The sequence below is a fragment of the Lolium perenne genome, chromosome 5 (assembly GCF_019359855.2).
Source record: "Lolium perenne isolate Kyuss_39 chromosome 5, Kyuss_2.0, whole genome shotgun sequence".
Lineage (NCBI taxonomy): Eukaryota > Viridiplantae > Streptophyta > Magnoliopsida > Poales > Poaceae > Lolium > Lolium perenne.
Window position 1 is genome coordinate 178,570,547 of NC_067248.2, and position 9,533 is coordinate 178,580,079.

The following is a 9,533-nucleotide window of genomic DNA, read 5'->3' on the forward strand; positions in this document are numbered from 1 at the left end:
AAACATGTGTTGGATTATAGGATTAAGATTAACAAATTTAGTTTCCAACAGGCGAACTAAATGCGCAGCAGCAATTTCATAAGTAGGCGCAAGGTCTACCAAGTGTCTATCTTCAAAATTTTCAATAGTACTAACATGATTGAAAAATTCTTCTATATTATTTCTCCCAACTATAGACCCACGTCCTACCGGTATGTTTTTTGTGGTAAAATTAAAAGGAAACATGATGAATAAAGTAAATGCAAGTAAACTAATTTTTTTGTGTTTTTGATATAGCAAACAAGATAGCAAGTAAAGTAAAACTAGCAACTAATTTTTTTGTATTTTGATTTAGTGCAGCAAACAAAGTAGTAAATAAAACTAAGCAAGACAAAAACAAAGTAAAGAGATTGAGAAGTGGAGACTCCCCTTGCAGCGTGTCTTGATCTCCGGCAACGGCGCCAGAAAATATGCTTGATGGCGTGTATTTCACACGTTCGTTGGGCAACCCCAAGAGGAAGGTATGATGCGCACAGCAGCAAGTTTTCCTCGAAAGAAACCAAGGTTTATCGAACCAGGAGGAGCCAAGAAGCACGTTGAAGGTTGATGGCGGCGGGATGTAGTGCGGCGCAACACCGTAGATTCCGGCGCCAACGTGGAACTGCACAACACAACCAAAGTACTTTGCCCCAACAAAACAGTGAGGTTGTCAATCTCACCGGCTTGCTGTAACAAAGGATTAACCGTATTGTGTGGAAGATGATTGTTTGCGAGAAAACGGTAGAACAGTATTGCAGTAGATTGTATTTCAAGAAAGAGAATTGGACCGGGGTCCACAGTTCACTAGAGGTGTCTCTCCCATAAGACGAACAGCATGTTGGGTGAACAAATTACAGTTGGGCAATTGACAAATAAAGAGAGCATGACCATGCACATACATATCATGATGAGTATAGTGAGATTTAATTGGGCATTACGACAAAGTACATAGACCGTCATCCAACTGCATCTATGCCTATAAAGTCCACCTTCAAAGTTATCATCCGAACCCCCTCGGTATTAAGTTGCTAACAATGTACAATTGCATTAAGTATTGCGCGTAATGTAACTAGTGACTACATCCTTGAACATAGCACTAATGTTTTATCCCTAGTGGCAACAGCACATCCATAACCTTAGTGGTTCTTGTCACTCCTCCAGATTCACAGAGGCATGAACCCACTATCGAGCATAAATACTCCCTCTTGGAGTTACTAGCATCAACTTGGCCAGAGCATCTACTAATAACGGAAAGCATGCAAGATCATAAACAACACATAAGCATAGCTTTGATAATCAACATAACAAGTATTCTCTATTCATCGGATCCCAACAAACGCAACATATAGAATTACAGATAGATGATCTTGATCATGTTAGGCAGCTCACAAGATCCGACAATGATAGCACAATGGGGAGAAGACAACCATCTAGCTACTGCTATGGACCCATAGTCCAGGGGTAGACTACTCACACATCACTCCGGAGGCGACCATGGCGGCGTAGAGTCCTCCGGGAGATGATTCCCCTCTCCGGCAGGGTACCGGAGGCGATCTCCTGGATCCCCCGAGATGGGATCGGCGGCGGCGGCGTCTCTGGAAGGTTTTCCGTATCGTGGCTCTTGGTACTGGGGGTTTCGTCACGGAGACTTTTTATAGGCGGAAGGGCAGGTCAAGAGGCGGCACGGGGGCCCCACACCACAGGGCCGCGCGGCCAAGGGGGGGGCCGCGCCGCCCTAGGGTGTGGCCCCTCCGTGGCCCCTCTTCGTCTCTCCTTCAGACTTCTGGAAGCTTCGTGAGAAAATAGGCCCCTGGGCTTTGATTTCGTCTAATTCCGAGAATATTTCCTTACTAGGATTTCTGAAACCAAAAATAGCAGAAAACAGCAACTGGCACTTCGGCATCTTGTTAATAGGTTAGTCCCAGAAAATGCACGAATATGACATAAAGTGTGCATAAAACATGTAGATAACATCAATAATGTGGCATGGAACATAAGAAATTATCGATACGTCGGAGACGTATCACTATCTCTCTCTTCATATTATTCCACCAGAATAACTCCTTGAGATCCATGTACATCTTTGTACTTCCTGGATGTATGGAGTATGGTGTTTGATGGGCTTCCCGGAGTATTACTTCCTTGATCTCAGCAACATCCGGAACGCAAATCCTCTTCTGAAACCATAGTGATCCTGATTCTCCTCGGTGGAATTCTGATGGTCTTCCTTCATCAATCCTTCTCATCTCCTCCACGATGAATGGATCGTCCAACTGACCCATCATTATTTCATTATTTAAGTTAACATTTAGCTCATCGGCTACTTGTAAAGCCGATAGCCCTTCATGAGCCTCTTTTTCCCAAAGTTGTATTTGGGCTTGGCTTATTTCCTTCCTCAACTCCGGTGATAACTCTTGTTCCACTCCTCCAGTGCTCTTCCTACTCAAGGCATTTGCTACAACATTGGCCTTTCCTGGAGTATAATTGATGGTCAAATCATAATCCTTGATTAGTTCAAGCCATCTTTTCTGCCTCATATTGAGTTCCTTCTGAGTGAAGAAGTACTTGAGACTCTTATGGTCCGTATAAAGCTCGCACTTGGCTCCATAGAGAAAATGTCTCCAAGTTTTATGTGCAAAAACGACTGCTGCTAGTTCTAAGTCATGTGTTGGATAATTCACTTCATGAGGTCTGAGTTGCCTCGATCCATAAGATATTACTTTCCGATCCCGCATGAGTACGCAACCCAATCCATGTTTGGATGCGTCACAGTACACGGTGTAATCCTTGCCAACTTCCGGAACTGCTAATACCGGTGCTGTGGTGAGTTTCTCCTTCAGAGTTTGAAAACTCTTCTCACACTCCTCCGACCACACAAATGGTGTGTTCTTTCTTAACAGCTTCGTCATTGGTCCTGCTATCTTGGAGAATCCTTCAATGAATCTCCGATAGTATCCTGCCATTCCTAGGAATCCTCGGATTTCCTTTACAGTCTTGGGTGCTTCCCAATCTAAAACTGCTGCTACCTTGCTCGGATTAACAACTATTCCATCTTTGCTAATGACATGACCAAGAAATTCCACTTGATCTAGCCAAAATTCACACTTGCTGAACTTGGAATAGAGTTGATGTTCTCTTAGTGTTTGCAACACTAACCTCAAATGTTCAGCATGTTCGGTTTTATCTTTGGAGTATATCAAGATATCATCGATGAATACGATGACAAACTTGTCTAAATATGGCATGAAGATCTTATTCATAAGATTCATGAAGATTGTTGGGGCATTGGTTAATCCAAAAGGTACTACTAGATATTCATGATGTCCGTACCTCGAGACAAAGGCGGTTTTCGGAACGTCTTCCTTCTTGATCTTAATCCGATGATAACCGGACCTTAGATCAATTTTGGAAAAGACTCCCGCGCCTCTAACTTGATCAAATAGATCTTTATTCTAGGAAGTGGGTACTTGTTCTTGATCGTGACATTGTTTAAATTCCTGTAGTCTCCGCACATCCTTCTACCTCCATCTCTTTTATCCACGAAGATCACAGGTGATCCCCATGGTGAAACACTCTCTTGTATGAATCCTTTCTGTTCCAAGTCATCCAATTGCTCCTTAAGTTCTTTCAACTCCTTAGGCCCCATTTTATATGGTGCTTTAGCAATCGGAGCTGTTCCTGGAATTAGGTCGATAGTGAATTATATCTCCCTATCTGGTGGCATCCCAGGTAATTCCTTAGGAAACACATCCTGAAATTCATTCACTACAGGTATATCCTCTAATTGCACCTCCCTCATGCTGTTCAGCTGTAGCTCGACTTCGATCTGTGTATGCTTGTCTCCTTGGTAGATCATTCTACTTCCATCGGGGCTTTTCAAAGACACAGTCTTATTCACACAGTCGATCAATGCTCCGTTAGCTTCTAACCAGTTCATGCCAAGAATGACATCAATGTCCTTCATCGGTAAAATGAACAGATCTGCGTCAAACGTGCATTTATTGATCATAATGACTTGTTTTTGTTTGGTATGGGTTACTACTATCGTTCCCCCCGGAAAGTATGGTTATGGGTGTATTTAACTTAGTGCAACTAATCCCACGTTTGATGATGAATTGCTGAGAAATGAATGATGTAGTTGCACCAGTATCAAAAAGTACTTTGCGAGGATGAGTGAGTATCTGGAGCGTACCTATCACTGCCTGATCGGAGTTAACCACCTCCTCCAAGCTGGTGCAGTTCAATTTGCCGAAGGGTTTCTTGTTCTTCCAGTTCCCTCCGGTGTTTCCTCCTCGGCTTCCTCCTCCTCCTGACTGACCTCCTCCGTTCTTTTTGTTGGGGCAATCTTTCATCATGTGCCCCTCCTGACGACACCCAAAGCATATTATCTTGGGTTTCTTGCAATCTTGTGAGAGATGCCCTCTAAATCCACAAATGCGGCAAACAATCTGGTTTGCGGCTTGGTTTCCTTGGTTCCTCCTATTATTGTTGTTGTTGTTGTTGTTGATGTACCTCGGTTTGAAGCTCAAGCCAGTATTAGGCTTGTTATTGACATACCTCTTAGGCTCAAACTTGGCCTTCTTTCTCTTCTCTTCTTGCAGCTGCTTGAAGTCATCTTCAAGAGTGATGGCTGCATCCACCAACTCTTGGAACTCAGTTGCCCGCATCATCCTACGCTGAACCTTGAACTGGGGATTCAATCCCCGCATGAACCTCTTTTTCTTCTTGTCCTCGGTGTTGACCTCCTCAACAGCGTACCGAGACAATTTTGAAAACTCCCTGACATAAGTCAGGATGGCCTTGTCCTTCTGCTCGAGACTTTCAAATTCTCGACGCTTCAACTCTACAATGCTTTCAGGGACATTGGATTCCCTGAACTTTCGCTTGAACTCCTCCCAGGTGAATACCTTCTCAGCCGGATAAACGGCTACTATATTGTCCCACCATGATGCGGCAGGTCCACACAACAAGTGTGTTGCATAACGAACCTTCTCCAGGTCGTTGCATCCCACAGTGTTGAGCTTTCGCTCAGTATCCATCAGCCAATCCTCCGCGTCCATAGGCTCGGGCGCGTATGCGAAAGATATAGGCTTTGTGTTCTGGAAGTCTGATACGTCTCCGACGTATCGATAATTTCTTATGTTCCATGCCACATTATTGATGATATCTACATGTTTTATGCATACTTTATGTCATATTTATGCATTTTCCGGCACTAACCTATTAACGAGATGCCGAAGAGCCAGTTGCTGTTTTCTGCTGTTTTTGGTTTCAGAAATCCTAGTAAGGAAATATTCTCGGAATTGGACGAAATCAACGCCCAGGGGCCTATTTTTCCACGAAGCTTCCAGAAGACCGAAGAGGATACGAAGTGGGGCCACGAGGTGGCCAGACACCAGGGCGGCGCGGCCCAAGCCCTGGCCGCGCCGGCCTGTCGTGTGGGGCCCTCGTGGGGCCCCCTGACCCACCCTTCCGCCTACATATAGTCTTCGTCGCGAAACCCCCAGTACCGAGAGCCACGATATGGAAAACCTTCCAGAGACGCCGCCGCCGCCAATCCCATCTCGAGGGATTCAGGAGATCGCCTCCGGCACCCTGCCGGAGAGGGGAATCATCTCCCGGAGGACTCTTCACCGCCATGGTCGCCTCCGGAGTGATGAGTGAGTAGTTCACCCCTGGACTATGGGTCCATAGCAGTAGCTAGATGGTTGTCTTCTCCTTATGTGCTTCATTGTCGGGTCTTGTGAGCTGCCTAACATGATCAAGATCATCTATCTGTAATGCTACATGTTGTGTTTGTTGGGATCCGATGGATAGAGAATACTATGTTATGTTGATTATCAATCTATTACCTATGTGTTGTTTATGATCTTGCATGCTCTCCGTTATTAGTAGAGGCTCTGGCCAAGTTTTTACTCTTAACTCCAAGAGGGAGTATTTATGCTCGATAGTGGGTTCATGCCTCCATTAAATCTGAGACAGTGACAGAAAGTTCTAAGGTCGTGGATGTGCTGTTGCCACTAGGGATAAAACATTGATGCTATGTCCGAGGATGTAGTTATTGATTACATTACGCACCATACTTAATGCAATTGTCTGTTGTTTGCAACTTAATACTGGAAGGGGTTCGGATGATAACCTGAAGGTGGACTTTTTAGGCATAGATGCATGCTGGATAGCGGTCTATGTACTTTGTCATAATGCCCAATTAAATCTCACAATACTCATCATATCATGTATGTGCATTGTCATGCCCTCTCTATTTGTCAATTGCCCAACTGTAATTTGTTCACCCAACATGCTATTTATCTTATGGGAGAGACACCTCTAGTGAACTGTGGACCCCGGTCCATTCTTAACATCGATACAATCTACTGCAATACTTGTTCTACTGTTTTCTGCAAACAATCATCATCCACACTATACATCTAATCCTTTGTTACAGCAAGCCGGTGAGATTGACAACCTCGCTGTTTCGTTGGGGCAAAGTACTTTGGTTGTGTTGTGCAGGTTCCACGTTGGCGCCGGAATCCCTGGTGTTGCGCCACACTACATCTCGCCGCCATCAACCTTCAACGTGCTTCTTGGCTCCTACTGGTTCGATAAACCTTGGTTTCATACTGAGGGAAAACTTGCCGCTGTACGCATCACACCTTCCTCTTGGGGTTCCCAACGGACGCGTGTTGTACGCGTATCAAAGTCTGACAAGGTGACTCCCTGGTTCTCGGGTCTCTCCACCCTGTTCTGTTGCAGCAGCTCCTGGAAGAACTTGTTCTGCTGCTCCAACGTTATACGTTGCCTTTCCTCCAACATTTGCATGTATTGGAGGAAGTTCTGCTGCGTCATGGGTGGTGGTGGTGGAAACTAATTTATGGCTGCTTCATCAGCCTCTTCCTTTTGCTTAGCCTCGCGCTCCATGCGCTGCGCTTCACTCTCCTCACCTACCGGTCCAGACATATCCCCCTAGTTCTGCAACACAAGGTGATACTCATAATTACTCCATGCGCAAGTTTTCTGAGCTCAACTTTGTGCACAGAACTAGTCACGCAATGGAAATCAAGAAGCAATCCAAATCATACAAAACATATACCATGTATCTACATACTTAAGTGGTCTTATTACAATACTCAGTGACGTTGTGAGTATGCAAACTCACTTATTGAAGTATATGTACAAATTTCTACAAATATTACACACTATAATACACGTGGTACTTGTGTATTATAGTCTCGCCTCCCTTGGTGGTCTCTAGTCGTGCTTCACTCCCGGTACATCCCAGGCTTCCATCCGGTCGAACGTGTCGTCCTCCTGACGGAATCTGGAATGTAGGGTCTTCCCGTTGGCTGGTAGTCGGAATCAGAGGATGATCCGAGGGAGAAATCTGTGTTCATGAATTAATTATTCAAAACATCATAATCCACCCATCGGGTATATTCCCCTGTGACTCCGCCATAGGTATTACCTCCATCAGTATCTGACTCAATCAGTATAGGGTACTCCTCATAGTCACCCCTATTATACTGATTACCCTGGAACTGGGTTGTGGCGTCCTCATTCATCTCCACATTATTTCTGACTGAATTGCCAGAGTTTCCGGTGTCTGACCCCCAACGCCAACCTGTTGAGTTCTCTATAGGAGTATCGGAACGCTGATTGTTTCCGGATTCCTCTCCACCCTCATATCCTCTATAGGAACTACTAGGATAGTACCTAGGTGTAATGGGTGTAGTTTCTAGTTCAGGGTGGTCAATACTAATGTAGTCACCAGCTGAGTAAACTGGTGTGTGCACTTCATTCTCCATGGTTTCCTTCCCCTTAGTCTCCTCCTTGGGTTCAGTGAACTCCTCTAGCATTGTATCAATTGCCCCCGACAAATGTCGGTTCAATTGAAAGAACAATGACAGTAAGTTGCGGCTATTGTCCATGTACTTAGCGGCTTCTGCTGGTTTGCGTTTTGCAAATTTGAAGTGGTTAAGCATAGGATCATCTTCCTCCTCCATGTGAGGAATGTGTGAGAATTCGGAACCCATAAGCTCTTTCGTCTTATGCTCCCGGATATCAGTGATGGCTCTCATAATGGCTATATGGTAGGCTGTTTGGGTAGTTCTAGCCTCACCTGCTGGCATCACTATGCTCATTCCTAGGGATTCTGGAAGTCTTAGTCCTACCCTACACTTCGCCAATACAGTACCGTCATAGTACATGTATTTCTTTACTTGGATCTGGGGATCACACCCAAATTCAAGTAACATGGCACGAAGAATATCTGCGAGTCCGCCTTCATATTCACTCAGTGTTGAATCCATCACTTTCACGTTTCGTCCCGGGCGTGAACTTGCCATAGTTGGCTGTAGAAATAGAAAGAATATAAGATTAGTAATAATGCATCATAATAGAGATAATAAAGAATTATCGCACTAAAAGATATGATTGTTGTATTCTCAATTGAATATACACCATATTTTTAGAGAATTCTTTACTAATCCTATTTGACTCCTAACGTTCGGTCCCATTTACTAGGTTCCAACCTAAGGTCAAAGCTTTTGCTCTGATACCAACTGTGGTGACTCTGCATACCACTGCATGTTGTAGTATGCCAGTCGTTGATATAACATTCACGAATTACCATTCCGCAAATATTACATCCCTCAGAGTAGTACAACAGAACATAGCAGGTCCATAACTCATTCATTTATTATTACAAGCATAAAGTACATATCATCTCGGAGCTCCTCTTGGGTCCTAAGAGGGATACTCCTGGGTTCGAGGCGAACCCATCTTAACTTACAATATAGAAGTCTCACTATGTTATACATTTATTCCCTCGAGCAGTTAAGTACTAAGAGTTTGTACTGCTCGGATACTAGTACTACTAGGTAGGTCTACACGTGCTCTCCTCCGGAACCCTCCCCGGCTCCGTAGACGATGAGGTAGTCTACTCCTTCGACACCTCCAGAGAGGTTTGGTTCTTCATAGCCGATGATCTCGGCTCCTTCAGGGTTGTCGTTGTCCTCCTCCAGACGGTTCAGACAATCTAAGCAGGGGATTTAAGATTGGGATGAGTACGAGCGTACTCAACAAGTTCATTATAGATAAGAGGTGTTTAATGCACTAGCTACGATATTAGACCAGAAAGTCTAATACCAATACAGGTTTTGATAAACATTTCTTCAAGAGGTTGCTTTTATTTCAAAGAACTATGTCCGTCAGCCTTCACCGGTTTACTAGAACTTCATGGAGCTCCTTTCCGGCCGCGTTCGTAGTTCCATATCCCGGAACAGGGAGTGACAGGTCACGGTTCTTTACACTCTGCGGAGGTGTGTTGCTTTACCCATAAGAGATCTTAACCTTGGTGCCAACCGGGCAGCTTTCCCGTCCACACTTCCTTCGGTGTGAGGCCCGGTATAAGGTCATAGCCAATCATATTCCTCCGCTACCTCGCACACCCACCCTTTGTTGCATGCCCCGACCCTGGGTCCTCGCCGGTCCACTTACACCACTTAAGGACGGACCCC